Raw genomic sequence first — 11,955 nt, 5'->3', positions numbered from 1 at the left:
TGGGATCTATACAGAATGAAAACCTTACAGTTGCACATCGTCTCCAGGTGTCCTGGTGTCTTGTGCCTACCTTGGAATATGTTCCTGTTGGCCTCACCCACGGAGTATCCCCTTTGAGAAGAAATAGTACCAGGCACCTTCGTGTGCCATAGACATCTAATGCAAACTGCTCGAGGAGCCACATTATTACCTAAATTTTCTAATAGCTACATTAAAACATAGTAAGAACAGAGTGTGATAGCTCACGCCTTTAATCCCAGCCCGTGGAAGGCAGAGTCAGGCAGATTCCTGGGTCTGAGCCATCCTGGCCTAAAGAGAAAGTTCCAGAACAGGCAGGATAACACAGAGAAACCCTATCTCAGAAAAAAGGGGGGGGGTATAAAAGAAAGATAAGTACCATCCATTTTAATAATATACTTGAATTCTGTTTACTCTAAATAGTATCATTTAATCAGAAATGAATATGAAAAATTATAAAGGCAAGATTATCCAAGCACATGGAGAGACAACCTTGAACTCACAGTCATCCTGCCTTGGTCTCCAGAGTGCTGAGTTCACAGGCATGAGCTACTGTGAATTTCTAGAAGTCTCATCCTGCTGATGCCTTTCTCCTAATTCCCATGTTAATAGCTTTACCCTTCACAACCCCAAATACTGACACCCCAAGAGCACCCTCGTCTCAGATCTTTCCTTACTCCCATAATCTCTGTGTCCTACTCCAGACAAGCCTGCCATCACAGACTTTTTATATAAGGGAAATTTGTGAAGCAGAATTAGCAGAGTTGTTTTTTGGGTTTTTTTTTTTCTTAAGGAGTCAGCAGCCATTGTGGAAGCAAGACATGGGGTATCCTGGTGAACCTTTGTAAGGGAGGCTAAAGAAGAAAGATCCTAAGTTCAAGGTTAGCCAGCACTGCCTAATAAAATCCTATCAATGGAAAAAATAAAAAGGGGAGAGGACTGGAAAGATGGCTCAGCAGTTAGGAGCACCAACTACTCTTCTAGAGGACCGGGGTTCAATTCCCAGCACCCACATGTCAGCTCACAACTACCTTAAGTACAGTTCCAAGGGACCAGGGGATTTGACACCCTCACACAGACATGCATGCAGGCAAAATAGCAATGCACATAAAATAAAAAATAAATTAAGAAGAAGAAGAAGAAGAAGAAGAAGAAGAAGAAGAAGAAGAAGAAGAAGAAGAAGAAGAAGAAGAAGAAGAAATAGGAAGGGCTGGGAAACAGGATTTCTGCACAGCCTAACCTGCTATTTAGGAAAGTGAACTTCAGTGACCCCCACCCTGCATCTGATGGCCTGTGGAAAGGTGTGCTAAGGTAAGGAGCAGCGAAACATCTGTGGGTTAGGTGTGCACTAAGTGTGTGCATTCTTGTCTTTATCTTCTGTGAGCATGCTGGACAGTGGTGGCGCAGGCCTTTAATCCCAGCACTCAGGAGGATCTCAGTGAGTTTGAGAGTTCCAAACCAGCCTGGCCTACAGAGAGAGTTCTTCCAGGACAGTCTCCAGGCTCCAAAGCTACAGAGAAACCCTGTCTCGGAAAAGAAAGAAAGAAAGAAAGGAAGGAAGGAAGGAAGGAAGGAAGGAAGGAAGGAAGGAAGGAAGGAAGGAAGGAAGGAAGGAAGGAAGGAAGGGGGGAAAATAACAATATCTTCTGCTCTTCTCTCACAGTCATGGTTGTGCACGGGTTAGTTTGGTCACAGTCCCACTTGGGAACACATATGATACTTTTCCTGCAGTTCCAAGCCCTTAAATGTTTATCACTCCTGTATTTGAATTAAGCTATGTTTGAACCCACTGAATCCTAAAGAAGTAGAGGCGCTTGACCGTGGCCTCAAATCAACTTACTGGCTCTTCTAGGTCTTGACCACTTTGCCCGACGCCCAGAGCCTACACCATTGCCTGCCACACAGAGACTCGGTAATCATATGTGTGTCTACCAATATTGTTTCTACCTTCACTTCTACTTTAATACTAAAGTCTCTACTCCTAGTCTCTTGCTTTGACCACTGTTCCTGGAATATTCTTTACTTTAAATTTCTCACAAAGCCTCTGTAAATGACACGCTCTTCGGCTTGAGAGCTTCTCTTTGCAGGGCAGTGTGCACTGCTGAATAGATGGAGACAAGCTGAGACTGGCTTTCCCCCTTCTAATCCCTGCTTTCTTTCCACTAAACAATACTGTACAAACCCCACCCTCTTACAGTTTCCCATCGCTAAGCACCATCTGTACTATTACTTACGTAATTTTTAATGTAAGCTAGCTTGCTTTTTCTTGACTTAAGGCTATTTTAAATGGAAACTCTATATCATTACCATAAATGGAAACCCAGTAAGGATAGCCATATACAGATGGTAACCATAAAAATAAACACAATAAAAACAATTCGGGCTGGATACTGTTACTTGCTAAAGCCTCCCATGCTGGAACGCGCTCCTCTGGGTGAGCCAGGATAAGGAGTGCTAAGGGCCAGCCAGACCCAGGATGAGATTTCATTTTCACCAAGTGATCAGAAAGGTGGGGGATATATTTCTAGATGTTTTACTACAATATAATAAGCAAACCAAAAAACACATATCATAAGCTTGAAATACATTTGCAAAGTGCTAGCCATATAACAAGCAACCACATCAAGAAAGGCACTAACTAGCATCCTCCATGTACTTTGTAGGTACCACCTCCATTATCCACCAGGATAAACATTACCTGCACTTTGATGAACCTGGATGCATTTTGCCTGTTCTGCTTTTTATTGCTTCATATGTGAAAACATATATTGTGCAGCCTTTTTTTTGTCTTTGCCCAGTGTTATAGCATTCTTTCTCATTGGTGAATATGTTTCATGGTATTACTGACTCCAAAATGCTCTTATTCATTCTGTCATTGGTAGGTATATAAGTAGCTTTCGGCTTGTTACTGTCAAGAACCAGCAGCAGTTAAGAGTGCTCGCTGCTTTTGCAGAGAACCAGAATTGGGTCCACCTGTAACCCCAACTCCCAGGGAACTGACACACTCTGCTGGCCTCCACAGGTACCAGCACACAGAGACACTCGTACACATACACTTAACAAAAATGTACACATGTCCTAAAACATGTCATATTCCAAAAACATGTCATACGTCATTTGTTGAACATGTGAATCTATTCTAATGGTTCTTGTGGCTTAAAGGTAAAATGTCCCCTATAGGCTCCCGTGTCAGAACACTTGGTCCCCAGCTGGTAGCACTGTTTGGGAAGACTGTGGAACCCTTAGGAGGTACAGATTTAATGGAGGAAGTAGGTCACTTTGGGCAGGCTTGGAGGTTTAAAGCCAGTTCCACTTCCTGTAATCTCTCTGCTTCATTGTTGTGAAGGGAACGAGGACAGCTACTTCATACTCCTGACACCATGCCTTCTCTATCATGATGGAGTATACCTCCTCAAACTGTAAGCCAAGATCAGTCCTCCCTCCCTAAATTGCTTCCTGTAGGCATTTGGTCACGGCAGTAAGAAAAGTCGCTGAGATAGATCTACACCTGGATGTGGAATCTCAGCGCCATGGCAAATGCATATGTTCAGTGTGGTAGGGATAGCCAAAAAGGTTTGCCAAGTAGGTGATGAGTGTATACACTTGTCAACAATAAGTGAAGGTTCCTATCCTTGCCAGCAGTTCAGTATTTCAGTCTCTACTCACTCATTCTGGTGAATACATGTTTGTGTCTCATTTAGGGAAATGTTCTGATGATGAATGGAAACGCTGTGTGTGTTTTTATATGGTGGAATTAGAATTGGAAGGATTGTCAGAGGAATCCATCATACAGTGCTACACTCTGCCATGCCATAGATTGCTCTTTGTAAGCACATGGAATTACTTTGCATGCAAGTTACACACTTTTCTCTTACTATGTGGAGATGTGGAGTTGTTCTGAGTGTGGACTAGGAGAATAGGCACAAGGAGAAGAGTCACAGGAATAAGTATGAGCAGAGAAGTGTCCTGTACCATCCTGAGGACTGGGCCACAGACTAGCACCATCTCCTTTGGTGAGCACCAGAATAAATGAATGGGTATTTGGTTGGGAATTCCATAAAGGATGAAGAACATCACGGTGGGAAAGTCTGACAAGGGAAATTATTAAGGTCAAAGCTACAAGCTTCAAGTGCCAGGCCAATCCCTTGATCTGGTGACTGTCCTCACCATTCTCGGGAAATCTTAACCTGTGCTTCTTCCTGGATGCTACATCAGGTTCTACTGTGGCTCTAGGAGCTCCTGAAGGAGGGCAGGTGTCCCTGAGAGGAGAAGATGGGAAGACAGAGAGAAAAGGAGGGGGAGTGGGAAAGTGGGCCCTGGGTTCTGAAGCCACATTATGAAGGTTCAAACTCCTATAGTTAGAAGAAAGGGCTTCAGGTTAAACTTTGAACCTCAGTTTCCTTCTCTGTAATCAGGGTGATAATTCTATCACCTTTCCCAAAGAGTACTGCAAAGAATAAATGAAACTGATATAGATATGAATAATTTACATTGATATAAATTTTGCTTCTTTGATATAAATTTAAGGTCAATTTTATTATATGTATATGTATTTCTGATCTTGATTAAGGTATTGTGATTGTGTAGTTCATTTAAAAATGTAATGTATAATTAGGAAATATAGGTTGTTAATGGATAATCATCAATAATAATCAAGCTTGAAGTTATGTTAGTTAGATTTTCTAGATATATAGAGATATATTTCAGTTAGATAGACATTCTTCATATCTTTCAAAGACTACAGAATATGGCATGTAATGTTTTAATAATTTAGGGCTTTTCATGACAATGAGACACGTCTGCTTCTGGCAGCACCAGCTACTTCAAGAGGAAGATGGGCATCAAAGAGGCTCCTTATGGAGTTGGTTAGCCATTTGGGCAAGAAACTGCTCTTGCCTGGACTGATGTAGAAACTGGACACAAAGAACCCGCAGAGAGAGGACTGCTAAACTTGCCTAAAGGTGAGATGGTCTTTCAGGATTCCTGATTCATGAAAGAGTCTACAAGACATTCTGCAGGAAACAGCAGATAGTGACTGAACTGCCTTTGAAATTTCCTGCTGGAAATGTCTGCTGGACACTATGGGCCTGTAGGCTGAAGATGGATATCCCAATGGTACAGAGGAACTTTTGGTGACTGTCCAGATGGCGAGATGTCTCTGTCATTTCTAGAGATTGAAAGTTGCTTATTTCTTGTTTACTTAGGTAGTATTATATTCTTCTGGAGTCTTTGATGGAGTTAAAGAATAAATAAATAGTTATAGTTTTCCTTAGTTATGATAAAAGATAAAGTAGATATAAATACTGTAACTGTAATACTTGCTTGATAACTGTTTTGTTATATGTAATTTTACTATGTTAAAGTGAAAGCCTTTCTTTTTTGTTTAAACAGAAAAAGGGAAAATGATAGAGGAGGGTCTTCTGTATGTGTTACTTTCATTGGTTAATAAAGAAACTGCCTTGGCCCTTTGATAGGACAGAAAATTAGGTAGGCTGAGTAAACAGAACAGAATGCTGGGAAGAAGGGAAGTGAGTTAGATGCCATAGCTCTCTTCTTTGTGATGGACACAGGTTAAGATCTTTCCTGGTAAGCTACCACCTCGTGGTGCTACACAGATTACTAAATATGGGTTAAAGCAAGATGTGAGAATTAGCCAGTAAGAGGCTGAAACTAACGGGCCTGGCAGTGTTTAAATGAATACAATTTGTATGTTGTTATTTCAGGTGTAAAGCTAACCATGCAGGAGCAGGGTGGGGCGAAAAGCAGGCCTGCCCGCAGCTCATCACTACATGAAACAACCAAGTCAAAGCATGCAGCCTCTAACTTAGTGTTTCTCAGCCTTCCCAAGGCTGTGGCCCACTGATTCAGTCCTCATGCTGTGGTGACCCCTAACCATGAGGTCACTTCATTGCTACTTCATAGCTGGAATTCTGCTACTGTTAGGAATCAGAACGTAAATGTGTAATATGTAGGATAGCTGATATGTGATCCTAGGGGGTTCCAAACCACAAGCTGGGAATCATTGCTCTGAATGAAGACACTTCAACTCTTGTCATCTTAGGTGTGTGCAGAATGACCACAGACTGTCACACTGTGCAAGAGTGGAGCACGAGGTTGCTAGTTCCTCAGCTGAGACCAGGAACACACTACCGTCGCTCCCTCTCATAAAGCTGGGAAGAGGTTTGCGAGGGCAGCAGAAGAGAAAGTGGGTAGGGTAGAAATTGTTCTCTTGTCCAAGGAAACTGGACCTCCAAAGCCTTCTCTCCGCTCTGAGTTGAAGACCTGGCTGGCTGATGTACACCAGAGTCAGAGTGGAGAGCAGGGACAAGAGGGGGCAGTCCAAAGTACCACCACTGTGTCTGTGCAGAAACTTGTCTAAGCGCATATTCTCTTAAGCATCAAAGTAGGCTTGGAGAGGGTCAGTGACCTGCCTGTGGTCACCTTGGAAGAATATCAAAACCTTACATTTCCACCCTTTCAGTGATTGGATGCAAGGAACAGTGATTCAAGGTGTGTGCCCATGAGCACACTGTGACACTCCCGTCTCAAGAGTTCACCAAAATCCTTCTGAAGAAAAGGAGCTTGCTCTAGGTGTTTTCAGGCACCAGACAAAGGAACAGATAATTACAGAGGCAGATTCTGTGCACAGCCTACATGACCTCTGAGTTCTGTCCTCCTTGTGTGATATTCTAAGCCCACATTCATGGTGAAGATGCAATAGGACAGCATTTCCACTAGCGAAAATTCCGAGGCTATGTGAACTTTGGACAAGCTATGTAACCTCGACATGCCTCAGGTTTCTCATCTATAGAATGGAAATATACAATCTCATAGGGTTATTATAAACTATTAACATTTTAGGCACTTGAAAGTTAAAAACCAGGGGCTAGAGAACAGCAGTGGTTAAGAGCACTTGCTGCTCTTGCAAAGGAGTTGGGCTTCGTTTCCACAACTCACATAGTAGTTCACACCCATCTGGAACATCAGTTCCAAGGGATGAGACATTGTCTTCTGTCCTTCATGGATACCAGCCATATATGCTACACATACATACATGCAGACAAACACATAAACACACTAGATAGATAGATAGATAGCACATAGTAGTTCACACCCATCTGGAACATCAGTTCCAAGGGATGAGACATTGTCTTCTGTCCTTCATGGATACCAGCCATATATGCTACACATACATACATGCAGACAAACACATAAACACACTAGATAGATAGATAGATAGATAGATAGATAGATAGATAGATAGATGATAGATAGATGATAGATAGATAGATAGATAGATAGATAGATAGATAGATAGATAGATAGATGTAAATCTTTTAAAATGAAAAACTATACCTAAACATTGCAAATCCTATGAATTACTTAGTCCTCAAATTCTAAAGCATTATGTTCCCAGCTTTAGGAACTGTCCATTTCAGGTAAAATACACACACACCAGAGGTCTTAGCTTACAGCCTGGTCATATCACTTGCTTCTTGGAGGATGCTGACACAGCCTTGGATGCCAGTGCCATCGCACCTGCTCTTTCTTTTTTGAATGTGAGCAACCTGCTCTTTCTTTTTTGAGTGTGAGCACTTGTCAGTCTCACAGGGCAGCCGTGAGGATTCTTGAGCACTGGAATGTACGGGGCTCAGAAATGATCCCTTCTTGGCTGACATTTTGTAGGTAGAGAGTTGACAATGGTTCTCCCCAAAAATGAGCTAACCAGAGCACAGAACGGGAAAAGCCCCCAAACTCCTGCTAAAGGTAATATTCCAGGGCAATGAAACCCATGCAGAAGTAACAAATGGCCACAGCCATTCACTTACCCTTCACGGCCATTACCTGTGTCCTGGTCACGTCTCACTCGACGACAACGTAGACTGATGGGCCAATGGATAAACCTCAAACTCACTTTTTTTTCTTAAAAAAGTCTCACTGTGTAGCTCTGGCTGACTTGGGACTCAACATGTAGATCAAGCTGGCCTCAAACACACTATTTAGCTAAAAATTACCTTAAACTCCTGACCCTTCTGCCACTCTCTGCCTGCTGAGTGTTGAGATTGTGGGCGTGCCTCCTTTTCACATTCTGAGGGCCAATTCATCCTAGACAAGCATTTCTCCAACTGAGCTACGTCAGTTTACATTTTGAACAACCACTGATGCTTTGGGACTCTGGAGCTGAGTAGGCCCAGCTAGGTAGCTCCCACACTGTTACAGTAGACTGTCCAGAACTATTGCAGGAGAGCCACTAAACCATGGCATAAGAGAGCTGCTCACCCGCTCTGCTGGCAGCTGATACAGACTCCGGACCGTGAGTTGAGCTGAGCGGTCAACAACAGTCAGCGCATATGGCTTCTCCATGTGGCTTGGGCTGCTCAGAGCACGATGCTGGTGAGAGGCAGTGTGTGTACCTGAGGGCTTCGAGGGGCCAGACGGAAGTTCCAAGGCATCCTGGCACTCAGAAGTTACACTGCACCCCTCCCTTTGCATTCTACTGCTCAGGTGCAGGAGCAGCCTGTGTTGAAGGAGGAGAAGTCGCTCGGGGTGCAGAAGATACCGTGGAAGGTGTCTTTGGATAGCGTAAGTGGCACAGCTTCCACACTCTCCTCACGATCGAGAACATCTTTACACAGGCCGGGTCTTGTCCTGAAGAGCTGTCCTGTCTCTGCTTCTCAAACTCCCGGAGCCAGGAGCAGCTGCTGTTCTGAACTGTGAGTCAGCCTCCCTCCAGGCTCCCTCCCCCTCCCAGCTCCAGGGTCTACAGTCTTTAAAAAGCTGTGTAGAGCTTCGGGCCTAAAGTAGTACTAACTCATGAAGCTAATTACAGATTTCCCTCCCCTTTTGGAAGGTTGTTACCATCAAAGAGATGTGGGGATCCTCTGTGGCTTTGGGGCTATAGGGCCCATTGCATTAAAGGTAAGTGTGCTTGAACAAAGCATCTCTCAGCCAGAATTCTCTAGATGAGGAGCTGGCAAACGCTTTCTGCGATGGGCCCTGTGATAAGTATTTCAAGCTTCACAGGGCTTCATGAGGTTCAGTCGCAGCCCCTCAACTCTGACACTGCACTGCAGAAGCAACCGAGGACAATATTCCAACAAAAGAGGATGGCAGTGCTCCAATAAAATTCTCTTTACAAGAACAGATGGAGGCCAGAATTGGCCCGTGGACTGCGGTGTGCCGACCCCTGCTCTGGGGCCTCCTCAGCTACAGAGCTAACTTTCAAAGGCTCCCATGTCTGGGAGACAACATAGATTCTGAAGCCTTGCTTCCCAACCTGCAACCAACCTACCCTCTGGGCATCTTGCTTTAAGCCCAAGGGAGCAAGATAATAACAGGTGGGAAAGGCAACTCCATCAATAACCACTTCTTTACAGGGGTTCCCACTTTCCATCCTCTCTCCCTCCCAGAAGTCCACGGTGAGGGGTTCTGAGTCCCCAGAGTCCCAACAGCGGAATCTCAACCCACTCAGACTATAGGCCAGGCCCTGGATGATCCTGAATATTCATCTAGCACAGGATGGAAGTGCAACAAAAAAACACCCCCTGTAACACTGAGGAGAGAAAGAGGCGAGGCAGATGCGTCAGTGCCAGAGAGAACCAGTTTCCTGCGGGTTTCTAGCAGGGAGCCTCCTTAAAGAAACAGCAGGGTGCTGCCTGTGCAGAACAGGGCCTGCCACCTCCTCCCAGCCATCAAGCCCTTCCTTAAAGAAACAAGTCTACATCTGCTTGGGGACACTCTATCAGACCATACAAACAAAAGCTAATCTTATTCCAGTGGGGGAGCTCCTGGAACCGGGGATTTCTTAATATGAATTCTGTCTGCTGAGCCTCCTCTTCTCTCTGCTCCCCAAATCCTGGCCCTCAACCCAGAGAGAGACAGCATCCCTTGAGGGCTGTTCTGCACCCAAAAGACCCTTGGTTTCAGCTTTACACTTGCGTTCAGCATTGTACTTGTTTTCATTCCCTCTCCCTTTCTTTCTCGGGGATAAGGGGGAGCAGTGGTAAGGGGGGCTTCTCTGTCTCTCCTTCCTGCCTTGCTCAATGAGTCTCAGCCACACAATACTGTCTGAGTAAACTTGTTCAGGCCCCCACAACTATCTCTCTCCCTGTTATCCCCCACCCCACTACCATGTTCTCACCCTCATGAGGCCACTAGAAGGCAAAGCTAAACAAATAAAGAACGGGAAGCAACCCAGGCAACCCAGGCGTTTCCAAGGCCCTGGCAATGGGAAATTGCAAGCTTGCAGCTGAGCTGGCCTTGTCCTCCACAGGCACTGGCCTCCTTCCCCTTTCTCTCTCTCTCTCTCTCTCTCTCTCTCTCTCTCTCTCTCTCTCTCTCTCTCTCTCTCTCTCGCACGCACAGCTGTCCACAGCTCCACAACTGAAACCTAAGCCCCTACAGAGGCGTGCCACAGGGCAGACACGGCAGTCATCTGTGTGCTCAGCTGCGCATGCACACAGCGCGCCCCTCCTCTTTCCTCAGCGTGGCACTAAGGCCCCTTCCCGGAAAATCATAGAGAATCTTAGTTGAGAGCCACAGGAAGCAAGAAGCTAGAAAGGCACAATTATTTGGTTTCTGACATCATCTCTACTTGGTGATGGTGAAAATGAAGTTTGAAAACACGTTGCCACAGTCTGTCTGGAAGGATGTGTCGAGTATGCGATACAGTTTTGCTCCCCAGCTGCTCGGTGATTAACCTAGAGACCCTCTTCTCCAATCAGGAGTCAGCAATGAGGCTGCCGTTGCTCCATCCGCCAGGATTGAGGGGGAAGGGAAGGAGATTGAATGATGGGAGGATATGATGAAACAGTCCAGTTTGGAAATTAGGCCATGGAGGTGGGGTGTGGGTAAGTGGGAGTGGAGGTAACAATGAATTGGCCCCAAAAAGAAAAGAAAGATGCTCAATTTTGAGACTGCTTCTAGGTCACCTTGAGACTCAGGGATGCTCTCCACTGGGCATTTGATAGCATTTGATTCAGCCCTTGGCAGGAAATCTTTTGTTTGTTTTGTGTTTTGTTTTTGTTTTTCAAGGCAGGGTAGAGGCTGTGTAGCCCTGTCTGTCCTGGAACTAGCTCTGTAAACCAGGCTGACTTCAAACTTAGAGATCCGTCTGCCTCTGCCTCCCAGTGTGCACCACCACTGCCAGGCAGAACATTTTCTTGAAAGGGAGGTGAATCTCCCCTAGTATCCTGCACAGCATCTCTGACACTACAGAAGGACATTTTCAAGTTAATTCCAGTTTTATTTTTTCCCCTATGTCCTGAAACCAAAATGTGATGTATCTTCAGCAATAGAGCACCTGCCGGCTTTCACCTACAGTCTCTGGGTGTATGCTATCTTCACCCTTGAGTCCTCTTTGATGTCACCTCCCTAAAACCTTTTCCTCCTCTCTGTAGATTGTTCTCTCTATGCCTGTTCACGGCACGCCTATTAATATCTATCTTACTTCATTTGGCATTGTTTTTGTGGCAAGGTTTTCCTGGATTGTCCAAGCTTGCCTTAAACTCACAGCGATCCCCAAGCCTTTTTCTTTCCTGACTCTTGAGATTACCGTCTGCACCACCACGGCAAGCTTAATTTGTTGATCTTTGACATACCGTGCTCACTAAGAAAGCTGTCTTCCTTTCTCAGTTTTTGCCTTTTACACCATCACTCCTGCTGACAGAGATTTCTGTCCCGCCTGGTCCTGCAGCCGTTCGTTCATCCTCAAAGAAACACACAGAGGTCTACATTGATTATAAACTGTTTGGCCTATTAGCTCAGGCTTCTTATTAACTCTTATGACTTACATTAACCCATAATTCTTTTTTGTGTTAGCCATGTGGCTCAGTACCTTTTATCAGGGAGACGTTCTAATCTTGCTTCCTCTATGGCATCTGGCTTTCTCTATGTGAACTGCAGACTGATTCTTCCTCTTCCCAGAATTCTCGTTGC

Source organism: Alexandromys fortis, unplaced genomic scaffold, assembly GCF_014885135.2.
Source record: "Alexandromys fortis isolate MF-2015 unplaced genomic scaffold, M_Fortis_MF-2015_v1.1 scaffold_220, whole genome shotgun sequence".
In the NCBI taxonomy this organism is placed as follows: domain Eukaryota; kingdom Metazoa; phylum Chordata; class Mammalia; order Rodentia; family Cricetidae; genus Alexandromys; species Alexandromys fortis.
Note: the sequence above shows the minus strand (reverse complement) of the source record.